The sequence below is a fragment of the Anopheles coustani genome, chromosome 2 (assembly GCF_943734705.1).
Source record: "Anopheles coustani chromosome 2, idAnoCousDA_361_x.2, whole genome shotgun sequence".
NCBI lineage: Eukaryota > Metazoa > Arthropoda > Insecta > Diptera > Culicidae > Anopheles > Anopheles coustani.
This window is the reverse complement of record NC_071289.1, coordinates 54690568-54703783: the sequence shown is the minus strand read 5'-3', so window position 1 is coordinate 54703783 and position 13216 is coordinate 54690568. Positions and strand designations below refer to the sequence as shown.

Here is a 13216-nt window from a genome sequence, read left to right as displayed (position 1 = left end):
GAACATTGTGAGAATGTTCTATTTTTAGCTCCGTCCAGCCTCCTTCGACGGCGCTTATGTTGCGGACATAGCAGGAGCATACTTGTCAACGACCATACCATGTTGAAAACACCGGTTCTCGTCCGATCACCGAAGTTAAGCAACATCGGGCATGGTTAGTACTTAGGTGGGTGACCACTTGGGAACGCCATGTGTCGTTGGCATCCTCAAACTTTTTACACGCCGTTTGGTTGTGTGCGTGTGTGTGGGAATAATATTCTTCCTCTCGTGGAAGGGAAACAAAAAGAAATTTCATTAAATGAGTCTTTTTCACCTTGTTGTTGGAAGAACTGAACATTGTGAGAATGTTCTATTTTTAGCTCCGTCCAGCCTCCTTCGACGGCGCTTATGTTGCGGACATAGCAGGAGCATACTTGTCAACGACCATACCATGTTGAAAACACCGGTTCTCGTCCGATCACCGAAGTTAAGCAACATCGGGCATGGTTAGTACTTAGGTGGGTGACCACTTGGGAACGCCATGTGTCGTTGGCATCCTCAAACTTTTTACACGCCGTTTGGTTGAATGCGTGTGTGTGGGAATAATATTGTTCCTCTCGTGGAAGGGAAACAAAAAGAAATTACATTCAATGAGTCCTTTTCACCTTGTTGTTGGAAGAACTGAACATTGTGAGAATGTTCTATTTTTAGCTCCGTCCAGCCTCCTTCGACGGCGCTTATGTTGCGGACATAGCAGGAGCATACTTGTCAACGACCATACCATGTTGAAAACACCGGTTCTCGTCCGATCACCGAAGTTAAGCAACATCGGGCATGGTTAGTACTTAGGTGGGTGACCACTTGGGAACGCCATGTGTCGTTGGCATCCTCAAACTTTTTACACGCCGTTTGGTTGTGTGCGTGTGTGTGGGAATAATATTCTTCCTCTCGTGGAAGGGAAACAAAAAGAAATTTCATTAAATGAGTCTTTTTCACCTTGTTGTTGGAAGAACTGAACATTGTGAGAATGTTCTATTTTTAGCTCCGTCCAGCCTCCTTCGACGGCGCTTATGTTGCGGACATAGCAGGAGCATACTTGTCAACGACCATACCATGTTGAAAACACCGGTTCTCGTCCGATCACCGAAGTTAAGCAACATCGGGCATGGTTAGTACTTAGGTGGGTGACCACTTGGGAACGCCATGTGTCGTTGGCATCCTCAAACTTTTTACACGCCGTTTGGTTGAATGCGTGTGTGTGGGAATAATATTGTTCCTCTCGTGGAAGGGAAACAAAAAGAAATTACATTCAATGAGTCCTTTTCACCTTGTTGTTGGAAGAACTGAACATTGTGAGAATGTTCTATTTTTAGCTCCGTCCAGCCTCCTTCGACGGCGCTTATGTTGCGGACATAGCAGGAGCATACTAGTCAACGACCATACCATGTTGAAAACACCGGTTCTCGTCCGATCACCGAAGTTAAGCAACATCGGGCATGGTTAGTACTTAGGTGGGTGACCACTTGGGAACGCCATGTGTCGTTGGCATCCTCAAACTTTTTACACCGCCGTTTGGTTGAATGCGTGTGTGTGGGAATGCTATTCTTCCTCTCGTGGAAGGGAAACAAAAAGAAATTTCATTCGATGAGTCCTTTTCACCTTGTTGTTGGAAGAACTGAACATTGTGAGAATGTTCTATTTTTAGCTCCGTCCAGCCTCCTTCGACGGCGTTTATGTTGCGAACATAGCAGGAGCATACTTGTCAACGACCATACCATGTTGAAAACACCGGTTCTCGTCCGATCACCGAAGTTAAGCAACATCGGGCATGGTTAGTACTTAGGTGGGTGACCACTTGGGAACGCCATGTGTCGTTGGCATCCTCAAACTTTTTACACGCCGTTTGGTTGTGTGCGTGTGTGTGGGAATAATATTCTTCCTCTCGTGGAAGGGAAACAAAAAGTAATTTCATTCGATGTGTCCTTTTCACCTTGTTGTTGGAAGAACTGAACATTGTGAGAATGTTCTATTTTTAGCTCCGTCCAGCCTCCTTCGACGGCGTTTATGTTGCGAACATAGCAGGAGCATACTTGTCAACGACCATACCATGTTGAAAACACCGGTTCTCGTCCGATCACCGAAGTTAAGCAACATCGGGCATGGTTAGTACTTAGGTGGGTGACCACTTGGGAACGCCATGTGTCGTTGGCATCCTCAAACTTTTTACACGCCGTTTGGTTGTGTGCGTGTGTGTGGGAATAATATTGTTCCTCTCGTGGAAGGGAAACAAAAAGTAATTTCATTCGATAAGTCCTTTTCACCTTGTTGTTGGAAGAACTGGCCATTGTGAGAATGTTCTATTTTTAGCTCCTGGTAGCCTCCTTCGACGGCGCTTATGTTGCGGACATAGCAGGAGCATACTTGTCAACGACCATACCATGTTGAAAACACCGGTTCTCGTCCGATCACCGAAGTTAAGCAACATCGGGCATGGTTAGTACTTAGGTGGGTGACCACTTGGGAACGCCATGTGTCGTTGGCATCCTTAAACTTTTTACACACCGTTTGGTTGTGTGCGTGTGTGTGGGAATAATATTGTTCCTCTCGTGGAAGGGAAACAAAAAGTAATTTCATTCGATGTGTCCTTTTCACCTTGTTGTTGGAAGAACTGAACATTGTGAGAATGTTCTATTTTTAGCTCCGTCCAGCCTCCTTCGACGGCGCTTATGTTGCGGACATAGCAGGAGCATACTTGTCAACGACCATACCATGTTGAAAACACCGGTTCTCGTCCGATCACCGAAGTTAAGCAACATCGGGCATGGTTAGTACTTAGGTGGGTGACCACTTGGGAACGCCATGTGTCGTTGGCATCCTCAAACTTTTTACACGCCGTTTGGTTGTGTGCGTGTGTGTGGGAATAATATTCTTCCTCTCGTGGAAGGGAAACAAAAAGTAATTTCATTCGATGTGTCCTTTTCACCTTGTTGTTGGAAGAACTGAACATTGTGAGAATGTTCTATTTTTAGCTCCGTCCAGCCTCCTTCGACGGCGCTTATGTTGCGGACATAGCAGGAGCATACTTGTCAACGACCATACCATGTTGAAAACACCGGTTCTCGTCCGATCACCGAAGTTAAGCAACATCGGGCATGGTTAGTACTTAGGTGGGTGACCACTTGGGAACGCCATGTGTCGTTGGCATCCTCAAACTTTTTACACGCCGTTTGGTTGTGTGCGTGTGTGTGGGAATAATATTCTTCCACTCGTGGAAGGGAAACAAAAAGTAATTTCATTCGATGTGTCCTTTTCACCTTGTTGTTGGAAGAACTGAACATTGTGAGAATGTTCTATTTTTAGCTCCGTCCAGCCTCCTTCGACGGCGTTTATGTTGCGAACATAGCAGGAGCATACTTGTCAACGACCATACCATGTTGAAAACACCGGTTCTCGTCCGATCACCGAAGTTAAGCAACATCGGGCATGGTTAGTACTTAGGTGGGTGACCACTTGGGAACGCCATGTGTCGTTGGCATCCTCAAACTTTTTACACGCCGTTTGGTTGTGTGCGTGTGTGTGGGAATAATATTCTTCCTCTCGTGGAAGGGAAACAAAAAGTAATTTCATTCGATGTGTCCTTTTCACCTTGTTGTTGGAAGAACTGAACATTGTGAGAATGTTCTATTTTTAGCTCCGTCCAGCCTCCTTCGACGGCGTTTATGTTGCGAACATAGCAGGAGCATACTTGTCAACGACCATACCATGTTGAAAACACCGGTTCTCGTCCGATCACCGAAGTTAAGCAACATCGGGCATGGTTAGTACTTAGGTGGGTGACCACTTGGGAACGCCATGTGTCGTTGGCATCCTCAAACTTTTTACACGCCGTTTGGTTGTGTGCGTGTGTGTGGGAATAATATTCTTCCTCTCGTGGAAGGGAAACAAAAAGTAATTTCATTCGATGTGTCCTTTTCACCTTGTTGTTGGAAGAACTGAACATTGTGAGAATGTTCTATTTTTAGCTCCGTCCAGCCTCCTTCGACGGCGCTTATGTTGCGGACATAGCAGGAGCATACTTGTCAACGACCATACCATGTTGAAAACACCGGTTCTCGTCCGATCACCGAAGTTAAGCAACATCGGGCATGGTTAGTACTTAGGTGGGTGACCACTTGGGAACGCCATGTGTCGTTGGCATCCTCAAACTTTTTACACGCCGTTTGGTTGTGTGCGTGTGTGTGGGAATAATATTCTTCCTCTCGTGGAAGGGAAACAAAAAGTAATTTCATTCGATGTGTCCTTTTCACCTTGTTGTTGGAAGAACTGAACATTGTGAGAATGTTCTATTTTTAGCTCCGTCCAGCCTCCTTCGACGGCGTTTATGTTGCGAACATAGCAGGAGCATACTTGTCAACGACCATACCATGTTGAAAACACCGGTTCTCGTCCGATCACCGAAGTTAAGCAACATCGGGCATGGTTAGTACTTAGGTGGGTGACCACTTGGGAACGCCATGTGTCGTTGGCATCCTCAAACTTTTTACACGCCGTTTGGTTGTGTGCGTGTGTGTGGGAATAATATTCTTCCTCTCGTGGAAGGGAAACAAAAAGTAATTTCATTCGATGTGTCCTTTTCACCTTGTTGTTGGAAGAACTGAACATTGTGAGAATGTTCTATTTTTAGCTCCGTCCAGCCTCCTTCGACGGCGTTTATGTTGCGAACATAGCAGGAGCATACTTGTCAACGACCATACCATGTTGAAAACACCGGTTCTCGTCCGATCACCGAAGTTAAGCAACATCGGGCATGGTTAGTACTTAGGTGGGTGACCACTTGGGAACGCCATGTGTCGTTGGCATCCTCAAACTTTTTACACGCCGTTTGGTTGTGTGCGTGTGTGTGGGAATAATATTGTTCCTCTCGTGGAAGGGAAACAAAAAGTAATTTCATTCGATAAGTCCTTTTCACCTTGTTGTTGGAAGAACTGGCCATTGTGAGAATGTTCTATTTTTAGCTCCTGGTAGCCTCCTTCGACGGCGCTTATGTTGCGGACATAGCAGGAGCATACTTGTCAACGACCATACCATGTTGAAAACACCGGTTCTCGTCCGATCACCGAAGTTAAGCAACATCGGGCATGGTTAGTACTTAGGTGGGTGACCACTTGGGAACGCCATGTGTCGTTGGCATCCTCAAACTTTTTACACGCCGTTTGGTTGTGTGCGTGTGTGTGGGAATAATATTCTTCCTCTCGTGGAAGGGAAACAAAAAGTAATTTCATTCGATGTGTCCTTTTCACCTTGTTGTTGGAAGAACTGAACATTGTGAGAATGTTCTATTTTTAGCTCCGTCCAGCCTCCTTCGACGGCGCTTATGTTGCGGACATAGCAGGAGCATACTTGTCAACGACCATACCATGTTGAAAACACCGGTTCTCGTCCGATCACCGAAGTTAAGCAACATCGGGCATGGTTAGTACTTAGGTGGGTGACCACTTGGGAACGCCATGTGTCGTTGGCATCCTCAAACTTTTTACACGCCGTTTGGTTGAATGCGTGTGTGTGGGAATGCTATTCTTCCTCTCGTGGAAGGGAAACAAAAAGAAATTTCATTCGATGAGTCCTTTTCACCTTGTTGTTGGAAGAACTGAACATTGTGAGAATGTTCTATTTTTAGCTCCGTCCAGCCTCCTTCGACGGCGTTTATGTTGCGAACATAGCAGGAGCATACTTGTCAACGACCATACCATGTTGAAAACACCGGTTCTCGTCCGATCACCGAAGTTAAGCAACATCGGGCATGGTTAGTACTTAGGTGGGTGACCACTTGGGAACGCCATGTGTCGTTGGCATCCTCAAACTTTTTACACGCCGTTTGGTTGAATGCGTGTGTGTGGGAATGCTATTCTTCCTCTCGTGGAAGGGAAACAAAAAGAAATTTCATTCGATGAGTCCTTTTCACCTTGTTGTTGGAAGAACTGAACATTGTGAGAATGTTCTATTTTTAGCTCCGTCCAGCCTCCTTCGACGGCGTTTATGTTGCGAACATAGCAGGAGCATACTTGTCAACGACCATACCATGTTGAAAACACCGGTTCTCGTCCGATCACCGAAGTTAAGCAACATCGGGCATGGTTAGTACTTAGGTGGGTGACCACTTGGGAACGCCATGTGTCGTTGGCATCCTCAAACTTTTTACACACCGTTTGGTTGAATGCGTGTGTGTGGGAATAATATTCTTCCTCTCGTGGAAGGGAAACAAAAAGTAATTTCAATCGATGAGTCCTTTTCACCTTGTTGTTGGAAGAACTGGCCATTGTGAGAATGTTCTATTTTTAGCTCCTGGTAGCCTGCTTCGACGGCGCTGATGTTGCGGACATAGCAGGAGCATACTTGTCAACGACCATACCATGTTGAAAACACCGGTTCTCGTCCGATCACCGAAGTTAAGCAACATCGGGCATGGTTAGTACTTAGGTGGGTGACCACTTGGGAACGCCATGTGTCGTTGGCATCCTCAAACTTTTTACACGCCGTTTGGTTGTGTGCGTGTGTGTGGGAATAATATTCTTCCTCTCGTGGAAGGGAAACAAAAAGAAATTACATTCAATGAGTGCTTCTTGCCTTGTTGTTGGAAGAACTGAACATTGTGAGAATGTTCTATTTTTAGCTCCGTCCAGCCTCCTTCGATGGCGCTTATGTTGCGGACATAGCAGGAGCATACTTGTCAACGACCATACCATGTTGAAAACACCGGTTCTCGTCCGATCACCGAAGTTAAGCAACATCGGGCATGGTTAGTACTTAGGTGGGTGACCACTTGGGAACGCCATGTGTCGTTGGCATCCTCAAACTTTTTACACGCCGTTTGGTTGAATGCGTGTGTGTGGGAATGCTATTCTTCCTCTCGTGGAAGGGAAACAAAAAGAAATTTCATTCGATGAGTCCTTTTCACCTTGTTGTTGGAAGAACTGAACATTGTGAGAATGTTCTATTTTTAGCTCCTGGCAGCCTCCTTCGACGGCGTTTATGTTGCGAACATAGCAGGAGCATACTTGTCAACGACCATACCATGTTGAAAACACCGGTTCTCGTCCGATCACCGAAGTTAAGCAACATCGGGCATGGTTAGTACTTAGGTGGGTGACCACTTGGGAACGCCATGTGTCGTTGGCATCCTCAAACTTTTTACACACCGTTTGGTTGTGTGCGTGTGTGTGGGAATAATATTTCCTCTCGTGGAAGGGAAACAAAAACTAATTTCAATCGATAAGTCCTTTTTGCCTTGTTGTTGGAAGAACTGAACATTGTGAGAATGTTCTATTTGTAGCTACGACAATGTTCTATTTTTAGCTACGATTCTCAAACTATTTTTTTTTCTCCGGCATTCGAATGGGAAATTAAGGTTTCGGATTTTGTTAAGACTATGCATTTTTCATTAGTTGCAACTATAATTTGTACAATACGGCATCGCCCGTTATACGGTTAAAAAAAAATTATAGTTTGTTTTGTGACAATTTATTGAATTTCAATGATCAAATTTCATGCTGGAATAATTTTGACATACAATTTTGTTCTATCAAAATTGTTGCTAGGAAGGTATTCATGAATATGCGCATAATTTTCATTGTCACACGTGTGGCCGTTTACCATGAGAAAAACTTATTAATTCTACAGATAACAGATTGCCCTTTAGGTTCAATGTTATTGATAGAATAATATTGCATAAGTAGACACCCATTGTCTTCATCCCATGCCATTCAAGTTATTTATTTTACTTGTCGAATTTAAATTTAAAATGACGGTTTTTGGGACGACGTACAGCCTGACACCAGTGATTCAACCATTTTTCGCTTACAGTTTACTTTTGTTCCTCTTGGAGGGTGTTTATTTTGACCAGTTTTGCCTCACTTAATCATGGTTTTCCATCAAAAGGTTTCTGCACTTCACAGTAGTCTTACTACATAAAATCTACAGGTCAATCACGAGCAATAAATTTTTGATTTTGGTAGAACGTGTTTCAAACGTCCATACTATTTTTTACCCTTCATTATTTAATTTTCGCAAAGTGGTTTTTTTTTATCAAATATTACTCAAGTCGCTAAATAGCCGAGTCAATCCACTGATATTATTGAAACATTCTAGCCAAAGACGCTGTGTCAATTGCCTGGTATGTTGGACATATTACTATTTTCCAGCCCAGATTGGTTTCAAGACCAAAGTCGAAGAAAGATTAGTTTTGATGCATGGCAGGGCAGAAACTGGCATATTTAGGCTCCCTTTTTTAAATAATTACATGCGATAAGAATAATCATTGTGATTGTTCAACGTCTAGGTCCAAATAATGTTCGCTGACTTTTGAGGGTGTACACGAATAAAATGCAGTCCCTGAAGATAAATCTACACTTGCATCACCTTTGCTCAAAGTTGTGTAAATATACATTAATGTTCATTAATTTGAATCTTTGCTTGGTAATTTAATGTAAACGCATTGTAAACGCATAACGAAGTACCGAAATTGAATGACCATAATCGGAATCTGTTTTTGATTCATTTCGATATCAATGACATTTTTTTAACATAGGACAAGAGCCAAAAAAAAACACAAGACATTTGCATTTAATTCGTAAGTTTTGTTCCTTTTTTAGTAATGAATTATTGTTTGCCTGTAATTATTACGAAAAGTTTAGTTTTGAAGTTAAAGCAAGGTGAAGTGTGTTGGACCCAGTTGACACCTCTAGATTTCGTTATCAGCGCTTACTACTTAGGATCTGCCAAATTAACGAGATACTCCCTTGTCATGTCTACTTTATCCATGGTTCAACTGTACATTGAAATGTTCTATATCTATTATCAGTGGCATGCTTCACTTACAGAAAATACGAGACAGAATTGTCATGGTAGTCTATCCCAAAGACCGCTTGAACTACAGCTTTGTTTTTCAATTACTTCGGCTCATTTTTTACAATTTTGTCACCTGGCGTGGAGAATCGGCGTGGATTCTTTTTGTGATCTGTTATCTATTTAATTTATTATTTCTTTCAACTGAAGCTTATTTCGATAGTGTAGGGTAATTTTACTTTTTATTGAACAAAAACGTTCCCGATTGCAGTTTTACCGATTGAGTCGACGATTGCTGATTTTAATGGTTGTTTTGCTGCATCTTAATGTTTTGCTATCATCTTTTTTTTATTTAATTTCTTCCCGTTTACGGAAGACCTTTCCTATCTCCCGTTTGCGCCACTCGTTTGTTGTTTTATTGTTTTGCTTTTGTTTGTCCCTTTTTTATCTCATATCACAGAAAGGTGTTGTTTTGAATCGACATTGATCAGTCGACCGTTGCATTTTTGATGTTGTCGTTCTGTTTGATCTCATTTTCTTCTTTGAATTACCATATATTTTTATGTTTGCCCGTTTCTACCATTTGCTTTTCTAAGATTGAGCATTTCATGAGTGGTTTTTGGTCGCAAGGCATTTGTATCTTCTTAATTCAATGGAATGGCCATTTAGTCTAGCTGTTGGATTGTTGATGCATGTTTTTAGGTGGCATTTTCCATTCATTCTCTCAGTAATTCTTTCACAACCGCCAAACAAATCTTGCTGTATAAATACCGATTTTTCAGCTGTGATTTGTGTCACTATGTGGCTGTTAAATTTCGTCACCTTCAACGATGTTGCTCTTTTCTACGTGCTACATGAGTGTTTTATTCGCGTTTGAAGTAAACATCTAAAACAATCAACATTAAGCATTTAATCTTTTCAATATTTCAAAAGTACTTTTCTCTCCGTGTGAGCTTTTAGTTTATATATGTGCATCTGTTCTTATCTGCTGGAATTCAATTCCGGAATCTTCAGAAAATAAAATAGTTGAGAAATCGGCAAAACTGTCATTTTCATAATATGTTTTAAATCATAATGTATAAATGTGTGGTCGTTTGGATTTTGACTAAATGTTTGTGGGATGATTGGTAAAAATATTATTGTGTCACATTGTTCTTGCTCAAATGACGAGTCTGTGTCGACGACTGGTAGTTTAAGGTTTTGTTCTTCGTTTGTGGCACATGGTAACATACTACCTAAAAAGCAACTCTTCTCGTCTTTTCATGTTTTCCCTTCGTTGCTTTAGTACTTATTGGCGTCAATCTTTAGTTGGTGTTTCATTGTTTTAGCCTATTTTATATACCATTCCCCTTTATACAAACTTCCACCAAACGTCTCGCTTTTGCGTTGGTTGCTTATTTTACCATTGCAAAACGACATCAAGTATGTACTTTTGCCATTTTTTGGATAAGAATGCGTGAAAATAGTCAGGTGCGGATAAAATTAGCACTTCAAAAATAGGCATTTATGATCCAAAACTATCGCTCGGTGTAATAGCAAAATAAGAACAACTAAACTCGCATTTGATTGATTGATAATATTCTGTGCACTACTTGAGCAGGTGCTTCAGGGTGCATCAAATTGCCTGAAGAAATTTTGGTGTACCTTCCAGCATTAGTTACTAACAGCCAAAAGTAGGTTAAGATACTTTTGTTTTGTTGTTAATGCAATCAATAACAATTTTATAATACTACAAATGAAATGCCGAAACTTAACTGCCACAACTTTATGTGAAACTGATCCTATAAAGTATTCTCAGGTGGTACTTTGAATACCGTCCTTGACCTATTTGATCTCCTCAATCTGTCAGATCCATTCCACCCGATAAGAAAATAAAAGTTATCTACGAAACATAACACATTCGGCTCTATGGTATTCATGTGTTGGGCATATTTTCACTCTTACTACAATTGATGCACGTTTTTGCAAGATGGTCACATTAGGTAGTGCACACTCTGAGGTCTGACAAATTCCACGCATCTCATTCGTTTCATAGATAAAATTGGCTGATTAGAATTGAGTAGCATTCCAGCGCTTTTGTAGCGCTCATTGATCAGAATATTGATGTTCTACTTTTTTCGTCATTATAACTGTTCGCTTCATTATTTCAACTATTCGCTTCATGTCGTTCACTTCATTGCATCAAATCTCTTTCGCATGCTCTCTACATTGTATTATTTCAACCTTCATGGCTTCTTGATATTGCATTGGATAAAATAACATTCCCGATCTGTCTGTTTTTGTTGGAATTATTGTGTTTCAAACTTTTCTTGTTGATTTCGATTTCGTTCCACAGTTTGATAGTATCACAGTAGTAGGTTTATTTTGTTTATGTTAAGGAATTGTTTGTTGCGTAGCATTTTGTTTTATCATTTTCTACACGATTGGTACGAATGTATGGATTCGTTAAGCTTTCATCGTAATAAATCACGCCGTCCTATGACAACTATTCGAAGATTCGTCTGCTATTCGATTGTTATGGCTGGTTTATAAGTGGCACGCAAGTTATTCAGATCATGCGGAACAACAGCGCCTTTAGCTAACTATTAGGTTGTTGAACAGCTACACCGTCCCTGTTTCCGATACGGTTCCATGATTATTTCTCTCGTTCGCTTGACTCTTTTAATAAATTGTTACTTCACTAGTTGCATTTGTTTTAGCTTTTGTAATAGGCACGCAATGTTGTAGATTTGTTCCCTTCATGAAATATACTTCCAGTTTTTCCCTCGCAGTCATTATGTTCACTTTTTGAGTAACAACGATTGTATGTAATTTTTATTTTCTTATTTCTGTTATTTTCTGCCATGCCATCACGTTGTTCTTTCGCATTCCTTGTGCGTTTGACATAAAACTGTCTAGCGAATGGGTATTTCGTTCTTAGTAATTTTTCGCTTTTATAATATTAATTATTGGGTTTTCAGTTGTTAAAAAGGGACGGCTATGGTGTTGCTGATCTTGTGCTAGATTTGTTTTCCTCGACATTTGCCGTGCTGTTGCTTCCATGAACATACCTTGCTAGTCAACGATGCTCTTTGCGTTCCTAGTTCGTTGTGCAAATTTTCCGCTCGTTTCTTTCTATAATGTGGGACGGTGTAAAAATAACTTTTTCACGGCAACGGTTCCTATTTCCTGAGGTGTCCAATCTGTAGCGTGATGACTAGAGTCCGTCGTGTTTCACCTCGCGAATCGAAAGAAATTGTTTTTTCGAGGCACACCTTATCAACGGAAACCTAACGTTCTGATATTATTTTTTCCGTATTTGGACAATACAACGTCAATCAAACGCTTATTTGTTTGCTGACACCTTTATGCGATGTTCTCTAATTCTCTTACTTGAAAGTCTTAAATGAATCGTGAATGTTCGTGATGAGAATTTACTAAAGAAAAAACTCTGATAACAAAATAGTATGAATGTTCACTATTCCAACAGAACTTAAATACTGCTTAACATGGTTTTCCTGAATAAACAAATATGCTTTCCTTGAATTTATTAACAAAAAGTAGTAAATAGCATCACAGATTGGTTGCGTGTTGTGTTCGTTACGTTTCTTTTGGGAATTTATCTTTCCTATAAGCCATCTCATATGGAGTGAATAATATGCCTTTTAGCATGAAGCGGTACACGTATCTCAGGTATTAATGACCCTTATTTTCGGGAGGAAGTGGCTCCCCAAATACGTTATGCTCTTTAATACTTTGCACATTGCTGTTCGATATGCACACAGGATCATGATCTTTGTGTTTTCCCCTTATTCCTCTCCATTTACCAAACGACACATGATGTTTATTTTTCCTGAATTGTTCATAACTCGATTAATTGTTTTTGTAAGAAATGAACAAATGTTTCATGTGTTTATACTTCTGGGGTTTTTGAATATTAGATGTTTGCTTATGTGATAAAAAAATATATAACAATTCCAAGAGAGAAAGAATGTTTAAATGATAATAGCAGTGGCGTCTCGTCCACCTGAGTAACCTGTGCACTGCACAGTCATGAATTTTTAAAATGAACCACAAAATTAATTGTTTAATTATGGTATTGTAATTTCCATCTGCAACAGTTGCGTTCAAAATCTACTTAACGCTTTACAATGCTGCGCTGGGGACTTCTGCTGGTGCACCGCTGCTACAGACGTGCATCTTTAATCAAATGAGAACAGTTTTCCTAACCACATTCTCATGTGGTTCATTCGGTCTTCACATTCGGTGAAGAAGCGTTAGTTTTCTTATTAGCAAGAATAAAAACCCAGTTGGAAAGTCAAAAAGTTTTGTTTATGGGCGGGCACTTCAGCGAGTGCACCAGCAAATCGTATATGTACACATTAGTTCTCTCGTGAATGTGTCGAATGCGTCCATG

General features: G+C 41.1%; 22 non-coding genes across 22 annotated transcripts; all 22 read left to right on the top strand.

The window, feature by feature from the left end:
* Positions 1-84: 84 nt before the first annotated feature.
* LOC131268111 (5S ribosomal RNA) lies at positions 85-203 on the top strand. The gene has a single exon (XR_009178673.1). It is a non-coding gene; the product is annotated as a 5S ribosomal RNA (ribosomal RNA).
* Positions 204-415: 212 nt separating this feature from the next.
* Positions 416-534, top strand: LOC131268099 (5S ribosomal RNA). Its single transcript, XR_009178662.1, has one exon. It is a non-coding gene; the product is annotated as a 5S ribosomal RNA (ribosomal RNA).
* A 212-nt stretch (positions 535-746) lies between these two features.
* Positions 747-865, top strand: LOC131268087 (5S ribosomal RNA). Its single transcript, XR_009178651.1, has one exon. It is a non-coding gene; the product is annotated as a 5S ribosomal RNA (ribosomal RNA).
* A 212-nt stretch (positions 866-1077) lies between these two features.
* On the top strand, positions 1078-1196 carry LOC131268076 (5S ribosomal RNA). Its single transcript, XR_009178640.1, has one exon. It is a non-coding gene; the product is annotated as a 5S ribosomal RNA (ribosomal RNA).
* A 212-nt stretch (positions 1197-1408) lies between these two features.
* LOC131268064 (5S ribosomal RNA) lies at positions 1409-1527 on the top strand. Its single transcript, XR_009178629.1, has one exon. It is a non-coding gene; the product is annotated as a 5S ribosomal RNA (ribosomal RNA).
* A 213-nt stretch (positions 1528-1740) lies between these two features.
* On the top strand, positions 1741-1859 carry LOC131268052 (5S ribosomal RNA). The gene has a single exon (XR_009178618.1). It is a non-coding gene; the product is annotated as a 5S ribosomal RNA (ribosomal RNA).
* Positions 1860-2071: 212 nt separating this feature from the next.
* Positions 2072-2190, top strand: LOC131268041 (5S ribosomal RNA). Its single transcript, XR_009178607.1, has one exon. It is a non-coding gene; the product is annotated as a 5S ribosomal RNA (ribosomal RNA).
* Positions 2191-2402: 212 nt separating this feature from the next.
* LOC131268029 (5S ribosomal RNA) lies at positions 2403-2521 on the top strand. Its single transcript, XR_009178596.1, has one exon. It is a non-coding gene; the product is annotated as a 5S ribosomal RNA (ribosomal RNA).
* A 212-nt stretch (positions 2522-2733) lies between these two features.
* Positions 2734-2852, top strand: LOC131268016 (5S ribosomal RNA). Its single transcript, XR_009178584.1, has one exon. It is a non-coding gene; the product is annotated as a 5S ribosomal RNA (ribosomal RNA).
* A 212-nt stretch (positions 2853-3064) lies between these two features.
* On the top strand, positions 3065-3183 carry LOC131268004 (5S ribosomal RNA). The gene has a single exon (XR_009178573.1). It is a non-coding gene; the product is annotated as a 5S ribosomal RNA (ribosomal RNA).
* A 212-nt stretch (positions 3184-3395) lies between these two features.
* LOC131267993 (5S ribosomal RNA) lies at positions 3396-3514 on the top strand. The gene has a single exon (XR_009178562.1). It is a non-coding gene; the product is annotated as a 5S ribosomal RNA (ribosomal RNA).
* A 212-nt stretch (positions 3515-3726) lies between these two features.
* On the top strand, positions 3727-3845 carry LOC131267981 (5S ribosomal RNA). Its single transcript, XR_009178551.1, has one exon. It is a non-coding gene; the product is annotated as a 5S ribosomal RNA (ribosomal RNA).
* A 212-nt stretch (positions 3846-4057) lies between these two features.
* Positions 4058-4176, top strand: LOC131267969 (5S ribosomal RNA). Its single transcript, XR_009178540.1, has one exon. It is a non-coding gene; the product is annotated as a 5S ribosomal RNA (ribosomal RNA).
* A 212-nt stretch (positions 4177-4388) lies between these two features.
* Positions 4389-4507, top strand: LOC131267956 (5S ribosomal RNA). Its single transcript, XR_009178529.1, has one exon. It is a non-coding gene; the product is annotated as a 5S ribosomal RNA (ribosomal RNA).
* A 212-nt stretch (positions 4508-4719) lies between these two features.
* On the top strand, positions 4720-4838 carry LOC131267945 (5S ribosomal RNA). The gene has a single exon (XR_009178518.1). It is a non-coding gene; the product is annotated as a 5S ribosomal RNA (ribosomal RNA).
* Positions 4839-5050: 212 nt separating this feature from the next.
* On the top strand, positions 5051-5169 carry LOC131267933 (5S ribosomal RNA). Its single transcript, XR_009178507.1, has one exon. It is a non-coding gene; the product is annotated as a 5S ribosomal RNA (ribosomal RNA).
* A 212-nt stretch (positions 5170-5381) lies between these two features.
* Positions 5382-5500, top strand: LOC131267921 (5S ribosomal RNA). The gene has a single exon (XR_009178496.1). It is a non-coding gene; the product is annotated as a 5S ribosomal RNA (ribosomal RNA).
* Positions 5501-5712: 212 nt separating this feature from the next.
* On the top strand, positions 5713-5831 carry LOC131267870 (5S ribosomal RNA). The gene has a single exon (XR_009178448.1). It is a non-coding gene; the product is annotated as a 5S ribosomal RNA (ribosomal RNA).
* A 212-nt stretch (positions 5832-6043) lies between these two features.
* On the top strand, positions 6044-6162 carry LOC131268381 (5S ribosomal RNA). The gene has a single exon (XR_009178923.1). It is a non-coding gene; the product is annotated as a 5S ribosomal RNA (ribosomal RNA).
* A 212-nt stretch (positions 6163-6374) lies between these two features.
* Positions 6375-6493, top strand: LOC131268261 (5S ribosomal RNA). The gene has a single exon (XR_009178812.1). It is a non-coding gene; the product is annotated as a 5S ribosomal RNA (ribosomal RNA).
* A 212-nt stretch (positions 6494-6705) lies between these two features.
* On the top strand, positions 6706-6824 carry LOC131268142 (5S ribosomal RNA). The gene has a single exon (XR_009178701.1). It is a non-coding gene; the product is annotated as a 5S ribosomal RNA (ribosomal RNA).
* A 212-nt stretch (positions 6825-7036) lies between these two features.
* On the top strand, positions 7037-7155 carry LOC131268022 (5S ribosomal RNA). The gene has a single exon (XR_009178590.1). It is a non-coding gene; the product is annotated as a 5S ribosomal RNA (ribosomal RNA).
* Positions 7156-13216: the final 6061 nt, after the last annotated feature.